The following is a 20,212-nucleotide window of genomic DNA, read 5'->3' as shown; positions in this document are numbered from 1 at the left end:
GTTTTTTTCTAGGACCTTCCATTTTCGTACAGTTGCACTGAAAGTGACAGAAGTGCAAATGTTACAACTTACCCCATATGCGGGGTTAGTTGTAACAGACAGAGGGGTTAGTTGTAACACTTGTGTGAAACACACATAATTCAGTACTATTTTATCTGTATAGTTTGATATTGTTTGTACATCTGTATAGATAGATATCCATACATCCATCCCTCATCCAATCATCCTTCTATTATGGATCAATATCATGGATAGAGATATAGGAAAGGGCTGCACAGTTTTGCATGCAAAATTATTATTATTATTAATAGTAACAGTAATAATAATAAAAACAAGCTTAAAATCACATTTTAAAGTGTTTATTACATGAAAACAGGCAATATTTTTAATAAATAAACAAGTGATCAATATAGTAAACAAATCCCATAGCCTACAATATTGTGAACACTTGGCGGCTTAGTTGTAACACTGTGTTACAACTAACCCCGCTGTGTAAAAAATATTTTAAACCTAGCTAACAGTTGCTAGGAGTTGCTGACATGTTTCAACATGGTGCCATGTTTTAACCAACAAGACAGTGATTAAGGCAATATAAAGTTAGATTTGGTGACGTACACACACAACTCAGAAACAGAAAAATACGTATGATGAAAAAAAATACTAACATGGTGTCAAAACACTCTTTGTCCCGTATCTTCACAAAATATTACCAAAAATTTTCACAAATCCACGGGAGACCGTCTTCTGGCAGCGAGAGAAAAAGATCGTAAACACAACCCGCGTGACCCTGAGTAACTACGTAAAAGGTCCGTGTTACATTTAGCCCCGCGTTAGGTTGTGCCCCGCTCTCCCCTATATATATATATATATATATAGCCTATATATATATATAAAACAACTGTAAAGCATCTGAACAAAAATTATTTACGCACTAAATTCAGAATAAAGTCCGGCACAATTTGCATATTTTTTAAACTCATTTTGGGATTGACAGCGGACCTGAGAAACCGAGCGCTCCAAAAAGGGTGGGCAGGTCTTTATGCAGGTCTATATCAAGCGAAAGACGCAAGCAGGTCGACAGCCAATCGGTGTGAAAAGCAAGGCAAGATTTTGACATATGTTTCCTGAGGTGGATTACTGAGATGAAATCACGTGACATTTAAAAAGTCATGGCCTACATTAAATGCACTTTGCATGCTTTCAATATGCGTTGAATGGGAGAACGAAACTGTATTAAACTGTCATTGTATTAAATGGGCTATGGAAATGTATTTAAGTTTACCCAAACATATAATACACTTTTTCTCGGACTGGGAAATCATGACTGTTTACTTTATTGATAATTTCTTCAAAGCAATCTGTGGGATATTCTGCGCTCAGTGCGATGGTTGGGACTCAACTGGTCTAATTCTTCGGTTAGAAAGAACTGCAGCTACTCCAGAGTGAACGTGTCCATTCTAGATATTTATTAGGCCATACAATTGTAAGTTGTATACAGGTTTGCGTGGATATACATCAAAGTGGCTTCTGTGAGAGAACAAATTAAGAATGATAAATATAAATTATAATATGGCATGACAGAATATACACAGATAATGCCTGTATAAATATACATGGAGAAGTTAAAGTTGTATGAAGTGATAGCAAAGTAGCGCTTATTGAAATATATATACTCTAAATGCAGCTACATTAAACAGACCGGGCTGCCGCTGCTACGGCTAACAAGAGGTGTCAGATTACAAAAGTGTGTGCGCTGCTCTAGCACTCTCGTGCGCTATTGTAACATATGCCGATAAGACATTGTATACATATTTTTAATCAACACATGACCACAACTCCCTTCAATAAACATCGTTGAGAAATATAACAGGATGACTCGTTGAATATGTGAGCATTGCACCGCCGATTGTATGTAAATTATGTTGACACAATAACATTTCTGAGGAAAATAAACTGAATCACGCTCTAACACTCTCTGAAAAACATCTACAATGACTTTAAATATTTTTACTTACGTAGTTATGAACGCACGGCAATACCACACAAAGAAGAATTATTGATAAACAATGCCAGGATAACTCCGTGTACTGGATGCTGCCGACTGAACTTTTGCGCATACATCAGACAAGTCTGAACAAGTTCGACTCGCGCATGCGTGAGGCGGGGAATTTTGTACAGCCGCCCCACAAATTTACACAGGAAATTTGTAAATCCACAAAATGTCCCAGCTTAACTACCGGTGTTACAAACTAAACTTTAGGCATTTCAGGCAACACAATGAGTTTAGCAACAGGGCGGACATATGTATTGCCCTTGATGTCCACTTCGACGGCTCTTATTGCACCATCATCGCTTGGTAGGAGTCGGGTCACCCTACCGACAGGCCATTGTGCTCTGGGAAGTTGAAAGTCCATAATCAATACAACCTGGTCGACTGCTAGATTTGGTGTGCTGTTCTGCCATTTCTGTCGAAGCTGAAGACTGGGTAGATAGTCTCTGAGGAACTGTGTCCAAAAGTGATCGGCGATCACTTGGCTGTGTCTGTAGCGACGCCGTCCAAGTAGATTGCTGGGTCCATACACAGCCTGAGGTAGGGAAGCGTCCCGCCGCCCCATAAGCAGCAAATTGGGGGTAATAGGGTCAGGATCTGCTATATCAGATGACACGTACCCCAGGGGTTTTGAATTTACAATGCCTTCCACTTCGATCAATACTGTAGTAAGGACTTCCTCCGAGACAGTGTGATCTTTCAGAACAACTTGGAGGGCAGTCTTGACTGATTTAATTTCCCTCTCCCACACTCCTCCGAAGTGAGGTGCGTGAGGTGGGTTGAATTGGAAGGAAATTTTTTGTTTGGCTAGTTGCTCTTGGAGTGATGGTTCCATTTCGGCAAAGGCTTCAGAGAGCTCACGCTCTCCCCCTCTGAAGTTGGTGCCTCTGTCGCAGATGATCTCAAAGGGCTTTCCTCTCCTTGCTATGAAGCGTCTGAGGGCTAGTAAAAAGGAATCTGCGTCCATGCTGCATAACAAGTCGAGATGTATGCATCTTGTAGTGAGACATTTAAATATTATGCCCCATCTCTTTTCTTGCCGTCTGCCAATTTTGATTACATAGGGACCAAAGCAATCAACTCCCGTGGACCAGAATGGAGGTTGGTTAATTCTCAGACGGGAAGCAGGCAGGTCCGCCATTTTAGGTACAATGGGCTTGCCACGCCATTTCCTACATTCAGCGCATCGTCTCTGGCACTTTTTTACCATCTGGCGGCCTCTAAGAACCCAATAGGTTCGTCTTAGCTCTGCGAAGACTCTTTCTGGACCTGCGTGCATCAGGCGGTTGTCAAAGTCTTGAATTAGCAGTTTTGTTATGGGGTGTTCTGGTGCCAACACAATAGGGTGAAGTGCATCCTCTGGCAGTGTTGCAGCTTTGCGTAATCTACCACCCACTCTTATCAGATTAAGGTGAGGATCCAAAGTTGGAGCAAGGGAGTATAATCGACTGTTTGAATGCACAGATTTATTGGCTTTAAGGGCATGCACTTCCTTAGGAAACTTTCAGTCTGTGCACGTCTGAGTACAGCAGTTTCAGTCTCTATGCGTTCTTCGGCAGACATAGGGGGTGCTGCCGAACCATGCAGAGACTGATATGTGGTCCTGATGAGGTCGTCCCATGATTCGCAGTTATCTACATCAAAAGAGGCATGACTGACTGTGACATTACCGCAGAATGCGGATTTACGGAGTTCTTCTAAATCTTCTACTGGCACTGCAGGATGGATTGGCCAGTGGTCTGGAGATTGGTGCAGAAATTTTGGACCTTGATTCCATCTGCAGGTGTGGGACAGATCTATGAGGGTCTTACCCCGCGTTATATCGTCGGCTGGGTTGTTATTCGAGTCCACATATTTCCAGTTCTCGTATCCAACGAGGTCTTGAATCTCTGCGATTCGCGTGCCAACAAACACTTTGTAGTTACATGACTCAGACTGTATCCAGTGTAGTACGGTTGTTGAATCAGACCACATGATTGTCTGTCTGAGGTTAAGTGTAAGTTCTGTGTTCAGTGTTTTGGCCAGCTGAGCACCAGACAATGCCGCGCAGAGTTCAAGGCGAGGAATGGAGAGTTGCTTCTTGGGTGCCACCCGTGACCTCGCCATGATGAATGCAATTTGGATGTCATCACCCGTTTCCACCCGTAAGTAGGCTACAGAGCCATATGCCTTCTCCGAGGCATCACAGAAGACATGTACATCGATAATGGAGGACGTGTTGTTGCATGCTGGTGTGTAACACCTAGGCATTGTTATTCTCTATAGGTTAGGAAGCTCTTCTTCCCAAGCGTGCCATTCTGAGAAGAGGTCAGCTGGCAGAGGTTCATCCCAACCTCCAACCCTCTTCCATAGTGATTGCACCATGATTTTGGCCCTTGTGGTGAACGGAATGATGTAACCTAGTGGGTCATATTGGCTTGCCAGGATGCGATAGACATCTCTCATTGAGGTTTCCCCACTTGTTGACACAGGCCTGTGTTTATAACCTAAAGTGTCCTGGGAACAGTGCCACACTAGGCCGAGAGTCGACTCTTGTGGATCAGTTTTGTTTGAAGAAAGCCACCGCTCGCAGTCTACTGATTTGGCTTCGGCGGGTAGATGTGCAATCACATTAGGAACATTGCTAGCCCATTGCCTTATGTCAAAACCACCAGCTGCTAATAATGCTCTCATTTTGTCAACGAGTTTCTTAGCCTGATGCTGAGACTGAAGAGATTGTAAGCAATTGTCCACATAGAAAGACTGCTGGACAGACTCAACTACATCTTCATTGCCCTCGGTGTTGTCTCTGACATGTCTCTGGAGGGCATAAGTAGCGCAGCATGGACTACAGGTGGTCCCAAACGGTAACACCCGCCATTCATAGATGTCTGGGTTGCGATCTCTTTCCATGTCTCTCCAGAGAAAGCGGAGCAGGGGCTGGTCTTCAGGTAACAGCCTGATTTGGTGAAACATAGCTCGTATGTCTCCACTTATCGCAACGGCATACTCTCGGAACCTGAGCAGGACTCCCATCAGTGGTGAACCAAGAGTGGGACCAGGGAGTAAATTATCATTTAGGTTCATTTGATTGTAGGTGAAAGAGCAATTAAAGACTACCCGGGCTTTGTCATTGTGGAGCACAATGTGATGAGGAACGTACCATGAATTAACGGAATTGACAGCTTCTGAGTTGGTTATTCGAACTGCATAACCTGCCTCCTCCAGCTTGTGTATCTCTTTGCCATACACGTTTGCCAGGTCCGGATTATTAACAAGGCGACGTTCTGTAGCTCTTAAAAGAGCCATGACAGCGTTTGGTGATGAGTGTAGTGTAGCCGCGTCTCGCTTATGAAGTAATGGGGTAGCGTAGCGGGTTGCACCATCAACTGTAACATGCACCGTTTTCTCCTCCAACATTGCCAGTGCAGCTTTATCTTGTCTGGAGCGGACTACTTCTTTCTCATTTCTCTGTGGCAGTAGGTCAAGCTGCCACAACCGTTCAACATGTTGACGTAACTCTTGAGTAGGAGGAAGGAATGTGGTGTGGAGGCATGAGCTTACATTTGAGGGTTGCTGGAGAAAGGTTGTTGGTCCTTGAACTGCCCAGCCAAGCAGTGTGCGTACCGCTACAGGGCTACCTATCGGTCCCATACGGATTGGGCAGTTTGGTGTGATCAGCTGTGGATAATCTGATCCTATGAGTAGCAAAGGCTGCACTTTAGAGAAACTTTTCAGCTGAATGTCCCTTAAGTGACCATATCTTCGTTTCAGTAAATTAGCGGGGCAAGACTGTTCAGCCAGGTTGAGCTCTTCAGCTGTGAATGCCCTTTGGATCTGATGTTTCACATTTGGGTGTGATATCGCAGATACCTCAAAGGAGACTGCATTTCCTCTTAGCTGAACAAGGTCTTGTCTTATTGTTCTGAGAGTCAAAGTTTCTTCTGATCCTTTCAAGCCCAGCTGTTTGACTGCTGCTGGCAGGATAATTGTTCTTTCCGAACCATCATCTAACACAGCATGTGTGTCCATGAACCTTTTACCGCTGCGAAGTCTTACTGGGACAACTTTCAACATCACTCTGCCTGAATGACTGGCCTGGTCTAAGTAAACTTGAGAAGTGGCTGCGCTCACTGTGAGTATGCTTTGGGTTTCCGCAGCAACTGCAACTTCATGCAGAACAGGCAGGTGAAGTCCTCCACATGTAGAGCAAGCTTTCTTGAGCGTACAGCTGTCCTGTTTGTGACCGCGTCCACACCTCCAGCATTTATTTTGCTCTTTAATCCAGATTCCTCTTTCGGTGTGTCTCAACTTGCCAAAGGCTGCACAGGCATTGAGATAATGCTCATGGTTGTTGCAGTAGGGACAAAATGGCTTAAAACGATCTTGTTTTTTAGCTGTAGCTGCCATTTTAGTGTCTGTGAGGGAGCTGGAGGGCCAATTGATGACTTTACGTTGTTCACTACCTGTGAGAATTGTGGCTGCCTTAGCTTTGGGATAAGAAAGAGGTTTCTGCTCTCGCCGAAAGGGCTCTGTATGCGCTGGCCCTGTTACACGCCTAGATATTTGAATGGCCTGTGCTTTCCTTTCTAGCCACTCAGCAAATTCTGGCAGTGTGTAAGTCCTGGAACTGCCGCTCATAATGATGTGCTTGTTGAGACAGTACTCTATGAATGAGTCTCTGTAGCTGACAGGCAGTTTAGTCAGTAGAGTGTCAACGTGGGAGCCACACTGCAGTTCGTACCTAGAGGGTCCATCCATCGTGTTCAACATGCCCACCAGTGTGTTAACAGCTGCCGCCAAGTCCTCAAATCCCTGCGCATCACCTGGTCGAATAACTGGTGCATTGAGGATAGCTCTCAGCTCGCTCTGAATTAACTGTCTTGGTTGACCGTATCTCTGTTCAAGAGCCTGCATGGCACTGGTGTAGGGAAATGGGCAGTTGACACAACTCTTAGCTACCTGGTAAGCAGCAGGCAAACGTAGATGATCCAGAAGCACTTGGTATTTATAGTCCTCTGTTAAATGCCTGTGTGGGCCAAGGATGCTGTCTAGTCCTTTCTTGAGCATAAGAAAATCACTCTCTTTCCCTGAGGAGAAGACTGTCAATTTTGGTTTGGGTATGCCATAGGAAGATGCAATGGCCATTTCCACCAGCCCAGGTGCCATAGGATTGACAGGATAATAATACTGCGGTTGTAATCCAGGCCCATGAGGTGGAGGCAGAGACAGTGGTTGATAAAGGCGTTGAGAATGCATCGCTGGTTGCGCTGGTACAGGCTGAACTGGAGCTGGCGCTATATGCTGGTACTGTGGCTGCAGTGAAGCTGGTGCAGATGGTACAGCAACTGGCTGACGTTGGGGTTGCACATAAGAATGTGCTGGAGGTGCAGCAGCTGATGGAGGCAGTGGCTGTATGCGGGCTGGTACTTGAGGATAGGCCGGCTGAACAGGCTGAGCAGCCGTGGGGGGCCATGAGTCTATTCGTCGGAGTTCTGCAAATGATCTCTGAGGCTGTGGCCCAGGCAGGGAAGATACACGAGCTATATTAGGTGGATGCATGATTGGTTGTGACTGCAGTTGCATGGAGGGCTCGTGATAAAGTGTTTCCTCATATTGTAGTGATGATGCTACAGTCACAGGGGGTTCTAATCTAGTGTTACTGAGTTCAACGTGAGGAAGACTCCCATAGTGTTCGTAAACAGGAGATTTAAATGCAAAAGATGCCTGTTTCGCACTGTCCATTCTGATTTGAATCTCTCTCATCTCGCTACTTAAATCCTTCCATCGGGCTTTTAAGTGATGCAGCTCTTCACTTTCGAAGTTTCTGTCCCTGGGAGCAGGAGTAATATAACCCCTATCAGGATCCTGGCTTGTATGGGATATTCCTGCAGCGACCTCTGCTGGTAAAGAATGAACATGACGTGGAAGTGGATAATCAAGCACATAATCCTCCAAGTAGGTGGGTACCCGCCGGGTACGACTTGGATGAGGATCTGGCACTTGTTCTCCCTCGTAGTAATCTCTGGATGTAGCCATAACGCAGCTGATGTCCCGATCCGGCTCGAAGGACCAATTTGTGGGATATTCTGCGCTCAGTGCGATGGTTGGGACTCAACTGGTCTAATTCTTCGGTTAGAAAGAACTGCAGCTACTCCAGAGTGAACGTGTCCATTCTAGATATTTATTAGGCCATACAATTGTAAGTTGTATACAGGTTTGCGTGGATATACATCAAAGTGGCTTCTGTGAGAGAACAAATTAAGAATGATAAATATAAATTATAATATGGCATGACAGAATATACACAGATAATGCCTGTATAAATATACATGGAGAAGTTAAAGTTGTATGAAGTGATAGCAAAGTAGCGCTTATTGAAATATATATACTCTAAATGCAGCTACATTAAACAGACCGGGCTGCCGCTGCTACGGCTAACAAGAGGTGTCAGATTACAAAAGTGTGTGCGCTGCTCTAGCACTCTCGTGCGCTATTGTAACATATGCCGATAAGACATTGTATACATATTTTTAATCAACACATGACCACAACTCCCTTCAATAAACATCGTTGAGAAATATAACAGGATGACTCGTTGAATATGTGAGCATTGCACCGCCGATTGTATGTAAATTATGTTGACACAATAACATTTCTGAGGAAAATAAACTGAATCACGCTCTAACACTCTCTGAAAAACATCTACAATGACTTTAAATATTTTTACTTACGTAGTTATGAACGCACGGCAATACCACACAAAGAAGAATTATTGATAAACAATGCCAGGATAACTCCGTGTACTGGATGCTGCCGACTGAACTTTTGCGCATACATCAGACAAGTCTGAACAAGTTCGACTCGCGCATGCGTGAGGCGGGGAATTTTGTACACAATCATTAGTTAATTAATGCACATATAAATGTATAAACAACCAGTCTTTCTCCTGATAACTTGGTCAGCGGCAGCATAAAGGATAAATTGATCGCCGCCGTGTCTTCATTCCCCGTTCTCTGTTACACATCCCTTTATTCATACAGAGACACAACAATGAAAACTGACGCATGGCGCAAAGTGGCAGAGGTTGTTGGTGTCCCTGGTTGGTTTAAAAGTAAGAAAACTGTTTGTGTCCGCGTTAAGTCCTGTTTACAATAGGCTATTGATTTTTAGTTTTTCATTCATACTGCACTAAAATGTAGACCTATTAATGGAATGAAACAACTGACAAAACAATATGTTTCACCTAAAGTAAAAATAAAACATGTACCTTTCATATTCTTTATTGTATGTTTAGACTATTTATTTTCAATAAGAAAAAAAATGGTTCTCAACACTACCAGATAGGCAAAGATAATGGAATTTTGGGGGATCTCAGCATGAGAGAGAGAGGGAATGGGAGAATTGTCTTGAATTGTCTTGAATTGTCTTGAATTGTCTTGAATGTCTTGAATGTCTTGAATTGTCTTGAATTGTCTTGAATGTCTGCAATGCAGGTTTGAGAGGTTACACCCCGCCAAAAGGGAGAGCTCAAGCAAAATTTCAAGAATGCCTCCACCCTCTACAGCCAGTACATCGCGTTCAGAGTGACTAGGCATCCAGTGCAAAGATAGCCGATCCAGCCAGATCACACCAGAATTCCAGCACACAATGGAATACCAACGCCGAACGGAATGCCCCGTCAGTCAAGAAGTTAGCGTATTCACGCTTCAATGTTTTTTTACAAACAATTGCAGGCTCCCCCGTTCACACGCAATGAGGGCTCCTCGTTCGTGGGCCGGGCTCAGTCCCCCTTCCAAAGCGCCTGTCGAGCCCTCTCGTTCTAATAGCATGAGCCTGCCCGACTTAAGCCTGTTTTATGCTTCTGCGTCGAATCGACGGCGTACCCCCGCAGACCCTTCTGCGTCGACGCGAACCCCTCTCCGCCCCCTCCGCCGTAGCTCGACGTGCACCTCCAAAAAATTGTAACTACGCGTCGAGGCGACGCAGACCACAAGGGTTGTGATACCGTCCCCCTAGCTTTCTCGCGGTGAAATGCACCGCGATGCAACACAACCCGACGCAGAACCATAAAACGGCCACGACGCCGTAGGAGTGACGGCGTAGCTACGGCGTGGAGTTGACGCAGAAGCATACAACAGGCTTAAGTCGTCATCGGACGTCTGTGCTCGTGTCGCCGTCTGGGCTCCCTGTTCGCTGAGAGCTTCAACTGCTGGCGGGGCTTACCCATCCGATGATCTCCCGGTCGAACGGTCAAGCTCGTTCTTTTCAAATACCTTCTCGTGCCCTTCACTTTTTTGGGGGGTAAAGGCCAATTTATACTTCTGCGTCGGGTGCGCGCAGTAGGTACGGCGTAGCATACGCATAGACGTGTACCATACGCCGTACCCTTCGCCGTACCCTGACGCGCACCTCCTCAAAAATGTAACTACACGTCGCGACCAGGGGGGCAGTGTTCCGGAAGACATTGAAGCATCCCCGGGCGCCGCCATTGGCTAGCGGACCCCCACCTGCTGTTAGCATTCCATTGACTTCCATTCATTTTGGCGTCACTTTGACAGCGAATAACTTTACATCTGAGGCGTTTAAAGACACCGTTTGTCCATTGTTTATTTCTAAAGAAACACGAAAATGTATAAAAGGCTCCATTACCTTGTATCTAACGTTATGGCCCCTTAGAATCAGGTTTTGTAAAAATAGGCTAACGATTGCGTCATAACCGCGCGACTCTGTCGCACAAGTCGAGAAATTACCGTATGGACAGGCAGAGAAGCTCGCAAGCAATCGGGAGGACGTGGAGGCATAAAGTGAAGGGAGAAGCCCATAGAGAGTGATAAAGTTGCTCCCGCTGCTAGCTCGTGGACAGCTAATGCTCACACTCTCCGTCTCTGCGAGATTCGGAAGGGAATGATTCAGATTTCCCTCGGCACAGCTACTAGAAGACCTACAGGTTGCTCACGTCACATCTACGTCGTCAAGCTCAGTTTGAGCCTGCGCAGTTCGCCTTGCGATCAGGAAGTGAGTGCTTCTAATTGACTTCACTTCTCTCCGTTGAAACCTATGGGGTCGCTGTGTCCAGTTTATATACTGTCTATGGTCGCGACGACGCGGACCGCAAGATCTGTGATTGGTCGGCTTGGTAGCATTGCGTTTCCTCCTACGTGTTTCCGGCGTGTTCTTCTGCACCGCCCGCCATTTTTAAATTCAGAAGTTCTGTAAATTCCGAAATTTCACTAAAATTGACTGTTTTTCCAACTCGATAAGCTCCAGCTCCAACATGATCCGCTATCTTTCAATCGCCATTGCTTGTAGTAGCCAAATCAAAACAGCCACGAGGAATCTATACACAGTGGAACATTAAAACCCGCCCCCGCCAACTAGCGCTTCGACGATGTAACTGCAGAGCAACGCAGACATAAACGCAGAAGTATAAATTCTCACGAAGGCGTCGCCTACGTGCATAGCCTATGACGTACACTACGGCGTACACCCGACGCAGAAGTATAAATCAGCCTTAATTTCACATAGTTTTACGATTGCTGTCCTGCACTTACTTGTTTTTTGGGGGGAGTACTCTGGGTTCAGGCCAAATTCCGAGCTCAGAACCCTCTCCAGGATAGCACTCCAAATACGCATAAATTACTACATCTGGTTACACTTTATTTCGATAGTCCACTTTAAACATTCTACTAACTATAAGTAACTTTTCAACTACATATCAACTAACTCTCATTAGAGTATTAGTAGACTGTAGTAGACTGTCAGTAGACTGTTAGGTTAGGGTTAGGAGAATAGTTGCCAAGTTACTTATAGTTAGTAGAATATCTGTTGGGGGACCAACAAAATAAAGTGTTAGCAGATATTAGGCCGACAGTCTACTAACACTTTAATGACAGTTAGTTGACATGGAGTGTATTAGAATGTCTAAAGTGGACTAGCGAAATAAAGTGTTACCCTACATCTGATTTCATGTACGTGTGAGCTCGTGAAACTAGGGTGATTAAACACAGTCTGTCACGTGACGTACTAGGGCTGTAACGATTAATCGCGATTAATCGAAATCCAAATTAAAAGTTTGTGTTTACATAATATATGTGTGTGTATTGTGTATAATTATTTTGTATATATAAATACACACACATGCATGTATATATTTGAGAAATATTTGCATTTATATACTGCATATATATTTTTATATGATTTATATTATATATAAATATAACTATTTTATATATAAATAACTCGTTTTTATTAAATATATACATGCATGTGTGTGTATTTATATATACAAAATAATTATACACAATACACACACATTTATGTAGTAAACACAAACTTTTATTTTGGATTTCGATTAATCGCGATTAATCGTTACAGCCCTATAATGTACTATTGACCTTCAATCAGTTAATCATATTCATATCAAGAAGTACAATTAGTTCCAAAGTGGTATTTGTAGTAGAAGCACAGTAAAAACAACACTTAATATGAGAAACAATTTTATGTATCCCCAAGGGGAACTTTAGGCTTTACAGCAGCATAAACAGGACAAAAAATTATATTACACTTAAAGGCCCACTGAAGTGCAAATGAGAATGAGATGCCTTTCATGAGATATTTCAAGCCTATATTTGTTATAATTCTGATGATTATGGCTTACAGCTTATGAAAACCACGAAATCAAAATCCCCAAAAATTCGAATATTACATGAAATCAATTACTTACTAGTTTTTTCAGCTGAATGATTCCTCTCGAAAACGATGGTCTATGTCTGCAGGATCTTCCTCAGGATTTAAATTAACCGCCAAAACCTTTTTTCAGGCGGCTGAGTTCCTTAATTCTAGTAGTGGCGCGCTTGTGACAAAATGAACTCGGGACTACACAGAGTATGGACCTGACACCAGTACCATTGCTTTCAGCCAAGGCTGATCCATACAGAAAAAGCCATCAGTCAGCCGGATGTGTTATGCGCGAACGGCACGGTTTTTGAGTATCTGTTCTTTACTTGAGTATAATTTTTTCTGGAAACTTTTTACTTTAACTTTACTACATTTGAAAGACAAAAATCGTACTTTTTACTCCACTATATTTCTCAAGGTCCTTGAGTAGAAAGTAGTAACGTCAGGGATGATTTTGGTTGCAGGGTTTTTATTTTGGTTAGAAATGAAAGTCAGGTTGACGTCAGAGCTCGACTGATGTTGGTTTCTGACGTCAACCCGATTTTCAACCACAATTACAACGTCTGTCCAACGTTGGAGATTAACGTCAATCTGGCATTGGATTCTGACATCAACCTGATTTTCATTTTCAACGTTGGGTTTGGTCTTCTAAATGCAAATTTTGTCATTGTTTTGGAGCACACTAGCTTATAGATAACAAGGCTAACATATTCATACTAAAAGCCAAAAAACTGGGAACAGCCATTTGGGTGTCCGAAACCATTGTGGACGTTATTGAGTGACTTATTCAATCCCACGACTGGAACTGTGTTCTAGAAATAAATGTGATATTGATATGAGGGTAGGCAGGCATACATTCAGAGGCATAAGGTACTGTAAGTATTACATGCAACATTGCAACAACAATAAAAAAAAAGAATGCATTGAGATTTACTTTTATACTTAAGTACTTTTAAATATGAGTACTTCTGTACTTAAGTAAAAATCGGTCTTTACTTGTAACGGAGTAATATTTGACCAGTAGTATCTGTACTTTTACTCAAGTAAGGAAGTTGTGTACTTTGTCCACCTCTGGTTCACCGATACCGACAGTGACGCATTTCAGCCGGAATCGGCCCAAATGTGCTTGCTATCTGGGCAGTGTCAGATTTTAAAAAATCACAATTTAGATACAAAAAAGTTTCTCACTCTGAGGTTCAAGAGTCTCTCCATGTTTTATTACATTTATTATGTTGAGCGCCTCCTGGAGGAATACTAACTTTATATACATTTGAAAGAGTTCAGCAGTGCACCACATATACAGTTTTACAAAATTATTTGAAACAATTCTAAATATTTACATTACTATATTAGCACATTCATTTTGTTTTTGTTTTTTTGTTTGTTGCGGAAATGATCTACTTAGTGGTCAGACTACAATGAAAACCAAACCTTCTTGCCTTTGAAGTACTTTATTCTTGCAAGAAGGCCATTCACACACAGACATCAGAGTTTTCTGCTGCAAATGGCAACCCCGCCTTTTTATACATCACTCAAACCTCAGTCTGCTGTGTTCCTGTTATGTTCATTCAGAAAGAAGTTCGATACCATACAAGGAGACAAAAACATCTCTTATTCTCGAGACCCAGGAACTGTTTCTAAGAAACGGCAGGATGTCGAGACACGTGACACATTTTGTTGCGAAGACATCTTCAACTCACATTTGGACACAGTAATTTTCCACTAAACTATTGACTGTTGTCATGCAAGCACATACATTACATAAAGTTAAATGAATTGCCATAACATTTTCTATCCACAATATTAAACAGATAACTTCCCCAGCTTTTCTTTTAACATGAGAAATCACTGATTTGGGACACATTATAATATACTTTGAGATCACAGTGAAATTCATAAACACAACATATCAGTGCTCAATTTCCTGCATCAGGGAACGATAAAGTCTTTAAATCTCTAGTGTGATTTGTCTCTGGTCTCATCTGAGGAGCAACTCCTCCATCTAGTGGCTCACACTGAATAGTTATTGTTGTGGGGAATTGTCTTCTCTTTCTTGCAAAAGAAGCTCAGGAGTCAGAGTTACAGAAATCAGAATTACACTTGAATTGAACAAAGCAACTAAGCCGAGAAGCCTGCAGGACAACTGAGTTTTCCTCTGTCCAAGGAGCAATTATTATACCTTGTACTCGACTAGTTCAGCTGGAGTGTCGTTTGCTTTCTCACCAAATAATTTCTTCACAAACTTGGCATTTATTTTAAATTGTGAACAGAATTTCTCTTTTTGGACACAACAGTTTATGGAACTGTGTAGCACCTTTACATATTTATATTTAATTTATGTCAGTGTGTTATGCAAGAATGGAAATTGGATTAAGGTTATCAAGTTGTATCTTGATTTCTAATAATATGAAGTTCTTGACTCCATTTCCTATAATGCTGTGCTGGTATTATTTCCTGTTTTTGTTTCTTCCTGTCTGTTGTTTTCTTCATGAATGACGATTGCATATGTATAAGGGGCAATGTGTGGTGTGTTGGTTTCCCGGAAACTTTTCCAATTGACGGACCATAGCTTACCAGCTTACTATAAGGCTAGGGCCGTTTCTCACTGCGTCCCAATTCGCATACTATCCGTCCTAAATAGTATTCGAAAGTAGAAGTACGTCCCAAATCGTAGTATGTTGAAATAAGTGTTCCAAAGATACCCAGATGGTCTACTATTTCCGGTCAGAATCCGAAGTGCAGATCGATGCACACTCTAACGGTATTGCCCATAACCCATCGCGCGTTGATTATTGACTAATCAGTGTTTTAGGAGATATTAACTCTTGAACTTATGTCCACACATGATCAAACTCATCTGCTTGTGACTTTCTAGTCAGTAAACCAAAATAGCTTGATTAGCGTGTTCAGATGTGTTGGACCAGGTTTGGTGCTAAAGTCAGCAGGGCAGTGGTCCTCGAGAGCCAGATCTGAGATTCAGAGATCCAGAATGACTGCTAGATTGATCACTTACAACAATGGTGTCCAGTCCTGGTCGTGGAGGACCAACGTCCTGCGGAGTGAAGCTCCAACCTGCCCACAAACCTTTAGTTTCTGGTGATCCTGAAGACCTTGATCAATGGGGTGATCAGTCCCCGGCTTGTGTCAAAGTAGCGCACTTACCCGTGAATCACCTCTCTTGATCCACAGCCACCTTGATGTTCTTGGTGGCTCTTCTTTCCTGCAACCCTCTAATACCAAGGAGACTGCGTGTCCGGAGTAGAGACTGTCTTGCCAAGTCCCTGCAGCCTCCCTCAATGGGTTTGCAGTGGGCCTTCCCATACCTTCTACATTCCTCTGCCAATTCGAGATACCCTTCTTGCGCTCATGGGCCTCCCATATCCCATCTTACCAAGGTATCACTTGCTTGGAACAGTCAGATCTTAAGGCGAGACACGGCAGGCAAAAACATCGTTTTTTTTTCACTGGTCTATTTGGCTATCTGGCTATTTGTCTTCAAGAACATGTCTTCTTTCAGACTTGTGGTGAAAAAAAAGTCCAAAATACACATTTAGGTCTTTATTTTACTACACCTTTCTATTTGCGTCTGTAGATTTCACAGAAATTCAACAAAAGTTGGCGTTCTGAATCAACGTGCTGCTCCGCGATCTCTCTCTGCTTCCTTTAATCTCACACACCGCTGTGAAGCTCTCTCTCCTTTACAATGCTGTCAGATCCAAATATGGTCATTTCCTTTTTATTAGCTACCAATTGTGAAAGTACAATGGACATTTAACTGTAAAAGCGAAATCTCATTGGCTGAGATGTCAATTTCTGACAACGTGATTGGTTTAGATGCATCACGTGACGCGCTCTGATATTTAGATATGTGTTTTTGACTGCTTTTCTGTTCAGTTAAAGGCCATAAATGCTGTGTTTATGTGATTTAGGTGGTTTGTATTGTTGTTGCTAATGATTTGATGAGACATTGTGTCTGTAAATAGTTGTTTCCACTAAAAAAGTATGAATTTTTACATTTACAAATCTTTAAATGCCTTTTTCTCAAAATTAGTTTTTTGTCATTCTCCAGTATAAACATCTCTATGTAGCACCTGTACACCAAACTCTCCAGTTACACACTTAGCAGTATTCTGAAGATTTGTTCAGAGGGATTTGTTAATAAATAATTCCTGGCCTGATTTATGTGACATTTTAATATAAACAATATGGCGAAAATAATTTTTTTAAGGCTATGGACAGTATATTTTGATTTCCTACACTGTAAAAAAATTCCGTAAAAATACGGTACAATATACCATATTAATTTGAAGGAATTTTCCGTATTTGTCTTTTACAGGACTTTTACCCGTATTTTGAATTACGCGTTGCATTGTGGGAACTAGAACCTGATCGGCGCGAAAAGTTTGAGACGCAACCGCCATTACACACGCAGATGACCGCGGCCAAAGTTGCTTTTTAAAGTCGGATTTCGGATGTGTGGAAGTTATTCTGACACTTCTGTGGTAAAAAACTAAAATTATATTTAGCTAAATGTCAAATAAGCTGTTTACGTAACGTTATTTAGTTGCCATCCGGCTTGTTAGGCAAATGAATGTCGGAGCCGTCGTGTTTATCATGTTATGCTTTATCGTCACACATTGAAATATTTTATTTCACACTCGTGAAAGTTCCCCTGGTTGTATGTGTTATAGTGTCCTCGTTCTAACTGGTTTATTGGCTTTTATTTAGTCGGTGATGCAGTTTATTTCGTGCCGAGCGCACCCGTTAACCAGGATGAAGGGCAGTAAAGTTACTCGTGTTTTTGAAGCAGTTTAATGGCTTCAAACAAAAGCTACCTGATGAATCGTCGAGAAAAGGAAAGGCCATTCAAGACTTTTTTTTAAAAGGCATGAAGATACAACGTGAAGACTGTGTGTGAAGATGCAGTACAGCTGGATCAAGGAAAACACCACATTTTCTGCAAAATGAGGTACGTTAATGTTATGTTTACGTTAGACTTTTTTTTATTGTCTTGTTTTTGTTTTAGACGACACACAGACATTAACGTTATACACACACGACACATATTATATGACTTTAAACCCCTAATAATGACCTTGACAGAATAATTTACATTTAACATGACTGCTATTATACTTTATTATAGTTTGTTTCATAGTTTCTGTTGTTTTCTTATCTATTTACAGGACTTTGCTGATGTAACGTTAAGTTACTGTGCATCCCAAGCACCACCCTGCATGCTTATGGGTTTGTATTTTGTTTTATTAGTATTTTTATTATTATTAATCATTATGAGTACTCAATATTGGCAAAACATTTAAATTTAAAGTCTGAGGAAAAATGTTTATAGAAAAAGTTGGTTGCTGAATAACTGTTACCCCCTTCAAAGATTTTTACGCTTATAGGTCAGTAGAAAAACATTGTATCAGGAAGATTTAAACAACTGTTTTTGGAGTGGTTTTTCTGAAGTGGTCGTGTAATGTTTTTCATTTTTTGTAATATCTTATTTGTTTAAGGTGATTGGATTTCAGGATTGCTGTCATTCAATAAGTTATTGACCACATCACCTACCCTATTGAGGCAGTGAGCTACAAAATGGCACTTATCCTGGAGTTCATAAAGGTAAGCAACACATTTTTAATGAAATTATTTATAGAGCATGTTGTTGTGTTACTGTTTATAATTGAAAATAATGAAACATATAAGGTATAGTTGAGCAGACAAGCTAACATAACATGCAATTGGAGTCCACTGTAAACAGAAGTCTTAGCATTTAATAAAGTGTTTGAATTTTAAAGAATTAGGGATGGCATTTGATAATTTAACGAACGTAAAATACTGTACGATTGTTTTTCAACCTCAACCTGGTCTGCATGATACTTTGTAGTTCAATTTCCTTCATTTAATTTCGTGTGTAGCTAAAAACATTTTTTTTTTCTTCATATGCAACTTTCCTGTGCAGAAATCCTGAATGAAGGTCGAAAAGGCTGAGATGAAGGAAACCAAACGTCTACACATTCCTCCAAGACTGCTGAAGTTCCTGTATGAACAACTGAAAATCCATGTAAAGTTTAAAGGGATAGTTCACAGAAATTAAATTTTGGTATGTTTTAGCTCAGTGGTTCCCAAACCTGTCCTGAAAGACCCGCAACACTGCACGTTTTCTTTGTCTCCCTAATCAAACACACCTGATTCAACTCATCAGCTCATTATCACATGGGTTAATGAGCTGATGAGTGTAATTAGGTGTGTTTGATTAGGGAGACAAAGAAAACGTGCAGTGTTGTGGGTCCTTCAGGACAGGTTTGGGAACCAGTGTTTTATCTTACCTGAAGTGCATCTAAGATGTAGGTGTCTTTGTCTCCACAGTAGTTTAAATTTTGATAAATTTAGGTCAAACCGTTCTTGTCTGTTAGTCATATAATGCAGGTATATAGGCACTGTCTCCAAAAGCATTCAGAGATGTCTCTAATAGCATGCAGAGAAAAGTCCAAATTAAAAAATTCCCCATCGTAAGTGCACATTGATGGCCTAAGACACGAAACAAGCGATTTGTGTGATAAAATGAACAGTATTTATATAATTTTTATCTCTGACACAACAACGTCCAAGTGATCTGTTTACTTAGTCTGCGTAAGCGCTGGAATGCTCCGGAAGTGGTCTCCCGGATGAGTTTGCGCGAGCTTGCGTAAATGTATTTTTTTACATCAGTTTAAACATCCCGGATAGGCGCAAACTAGTACCATTTTTATTAGCCGTCCTACCTACAATCTCTGTTCTGTGCATAGGTTCTGGTGTAAACAATGAGTGACGTACACGCGCGAGAGACCACTTCCGGCGCTCTACGGCGCTTACGCAGACTAAGTAAACAGATCACTTGGACAATGTTGTGTAAAAGAGATAAAAACGATATAAATACTGTTAGTTTTATCACACAAACAGCTTGTTTCGTGTCTTAGGCCATCAATGTGCACTTACGATGGGGAATTGTGTAATTTGGACTTTTCTCTGCATGCTTTTAGAGACAGTGCCTATAGACCTGCATTATATGACTGACAGACAAGAACGGCTTGACCTAAAAATATCAATTTAAACTACTGCGGAGACAAAGACACCGACATCTTGGATGCACTTCAGGTAAGATAAAACATACCAAAATTGTATTTCAAAGTGAACTATCCCTTTAAGTTTTTGTCAAATCTCAAAATGGACCTTTAACTGAACATACCGAAGAAGGAAAGTTTTTCACGCAAGTTGTTCACTCCAAAATTAAAATAATGTAATTTATTACTCACCCTGCTGATGTTCCAACCCTGCAAGACTTTAGTTCATCTTCAGAACAAAAATTAAGATTTTTTAATGAAACCTGAGAGCTTTCTCTTCCTCTGTTGACAGCTTACGCAACTACCACTTTCAAGCTCCAGAAAGGTAGTAAAGACATCATTAAAGTAACACGGTGTCCTAACCAGATTGTTATTTTTCTGTCCACACCGAATGCGTCGT

General features: G+C 41.7%; 1 long non-coding RNA gene across 2 annotated transcripts; it reads left to right on the top strand.

The window, feature by feature from the left end:
* Nucleotides 1-17,110: 17,110 nt before the first annotated feature.
* LOC306988014 lies at nt 17,111-18,795 on the top strand. Of its 2 annotated transcripts, XR_013795301.1 has the most exons (5): nt 17,111-17,211; nt 17,596-17,678; nt 17,896-17,956; nt 18,226-18,331; nt 18,672-18,795. It is a non-coding gene; the product is annotated as an uncharacterized lncRNA (long non-coding RNA). The 2 variants fall into 2 exon arrangements; XR_013795302.1 differs by lacking the exon at nt 17,111-17,211 and having other exon boundaries at nt 17,542-17,678.
* The last annotated feature ends 1,417 nt before the right edge of the window (nt 18,796-20,212 follow it).

Source organism: Phoxinus phoxinus (assembly GCF_949152265.1).
Source record: "Phoxinus phoxinus genome assembly, chromosome: 20".
Lineage (NCBI taxonomy): Eukaryota > Metazoa > Chordata > Actinopteri > Cypriniformes > Leuciscidae > Phoxinus > Phoxinus phoxinus.
This window is presented reverse-complemented; position numbering and strand designations above follow the sequence as displayed.